Below are 2,016 nucleotides of genomic sequence, written 5' to 3'. Positions count from 1 at the left end.
GAGGAGGCTTTGGAAAGTGAAACGGTCATGGGGATGGGGATGCTTACCCGAGCTAGGAGCCGTGGAGGCGGAGCTCGTTGGCCCATCACCGCACCGGAGGAAACGACGGTGAGCTCGACCATGTGCGGCCGTGGTGGTCGTCCTCGTCCATGGAGGAGGGTGGCTGCTGCACCGAATCGAAGAAATTGAGTGGGGCGGGAAGATAAGAAAGAAGGGGAGAGGAGAGGGAAGAGGAGAGCTCACCTCACCAGAGTTGGGGGCAGCCGAAGCCCTAGCAGCGGGGATGGGTCGCGCGCGAGCGCTTGCGGCCGTGAGGAGCAGATCTAGCCGGAGGAAAGGAAGCACCGTCACGAGGGGAGCTCGTGGGTGTGCTGCGCTCCGGCGAGGGCCGCCGGAACTCGCCGGAATCGCCTGGTGTTGGTGGCGGCGGCGAGGTGGAGGCTGGAATGCGGGAGGACGGGGGAAGGGGGAAGGGGGCGCGACCGCGCGAGTGCGGCAGGAAGCGGCTAGGTTTCCAGTGGCTGCTACTTTGTTTTTAAAGGGGTATGCGAAATGTCTAAAATGCCCTCGGCGGGGCACGGGAATTACGCGCGGTGGCACGGCCGGGCGGGACACGGCTCATAGGGAAAATATCGGAAGGTTGGAGACGACCGGGTAAATATCCGACGGCCCACGACGACCGAGCCCGAGATCCAACGGCCAGAACGCAATCAAGAAAACGATCGGACGGCCGAGAAGCTCTAATCGCTGAGGAGCCTCCTGCATCCACTCCTCTCTTATTTCTGGATTTTAGTTCGCTCCATCCCTGATCCGGCAGCGGTGCAGGGCATCTGAGTTTCCATAAGTACAATCATCTCTACAAAAGGAAAAGCTTCTTGGATAATCAAGCTCATCTCTGGGGAGAAATTAAAACTTCTCCTAGAATCGCAGACGCTTCTTGCAGAATCAATAGCATGATTATTTCAGTAAACTTTTGTGGCCACTACTACTCTAACTGGAACAGCTGGTGTGATATATGTAGATGGAGAGAGAGAGAGAGGGAGAGAGAGATCAATAGTTTCAGGATAAAATAAAATGCTGAAATGTAATTCTCCTAAAATTACATCTCATTCCCAAGAATATCCTATTTAAAATTAGAGGAAGTAAAATGTATTTTTGCCAAGAAAACAGGGGTATAAAATGTATGTGGTTCATCGCGCTTTGGGCGTGAGCTCGTCGGCCAACACCTATCATAAACGGAAACATAATTGGTTTTCCAACATTTATCACTCTGGTAATTAACCAAAACGAAGCAATTACCTTCATGGTAGCATTCAACTTAAAGCTTTCCTTCCTCTGCTCCCAGGTTTAATGTCCTCCAAATAGCGGCGGAGAATTTTTGTCATGTTTATCAACTGTTATATACGACAGCTTCTTCACGACCGCATTGGGAGTTCTCTTTGGAAACGACAGCGTCTGGATCATCTGCGACAGGTATTGAACTGCCTGTAGAACGAAGAACCGGTGTTTAGTTCATGAGAGAGCAAAATCTAGTGTCAAAAATCGGCAAGGTATAAATCTTACGGTGGAGTGGTTTGGCCGGGGCTCCCATCGGGTCCAACGCGTGGACAACTTTACTGTCTTTTCTACAGAGAGTTGCACGGACGCAACAGCATAGCAAGCCATGTCAGGATAACACAGAATGGTCGTCACGAGCAGTCCCAAAAGAGGCGTCGCAGGTACATTTAACTTTGAATGTGGTATGAAATAAACACACGGGCAGAAGCTCTAGCAAGGCATTGTAATTGATGAAGCTAATGCACATCATGCCAAGGAGATACACCAGTTAGTTAATCAGTTTAGTCAGAGACTGAATCCCCTGCAACTTCCAATCGATGAGAACTTCCAATTGATGAAGCTAATTGTTTTTGTAGATTGCATTGTTCTCACACATTTCCAGCCCACACAAACATGCAAGCTACAGAAAGTGAAAACAATAGGAGGAACTCACATAATCTTGATTCTGTGTAATACAAG

At 49.9% G+C, this 2,016-nt stretch overlaps 1 long non-coding RNA gene across 2 annotated transcripts; it reads right to left on the bottom strand.

Annotated features, from left to right (window-relative positions):
- Positions 1-8: 8 nt before the first annotated feature.
- Positions 9-2,010, bottom strand: LOC123177457 (uncharacterized). Of its 2 annotated transcripts, none has more exons than XR_006488950.1 (4): positions 1,564-2,010; positions 1,300-1,485; positions 244-856; positions 9-166 (listed from the first exon to the last, which is right to left on the bottom strand). It is a non-coding gene; the product is annotated as an uncharacterized lncRNA (long non-coding RNA). The 2 variants fall into 2 exon arrangements; XR_006488949.1 differs by having other exon boundaries at positions 24-163.
- Between the last annotated feature and the right edge of the window lie 6 nt (positions 2,011-2,016).

This window comes from Triticum aestivum, unplaced genomic scaffold, assembly GCF_018294505.1.
Source record: "Triticum aestivum cultivar Chinese Spring unplaced genomic scaffold, IWGSC CS RefSeq v2.1 scaffold60060, whole genome shotgun sequence".
Taxonomy (NCBI): domain Eukaryota; kingdom Viridiplantae; phylum Streptophyta; class Magnoliopsida; order Poales; family Poaceae; genus Triticum; species Triticum aestivum.
Note: the sequence above shows the minus strand (reverse complement) of the source record. Positions and strands in the feature narration are given on the sequence as shown.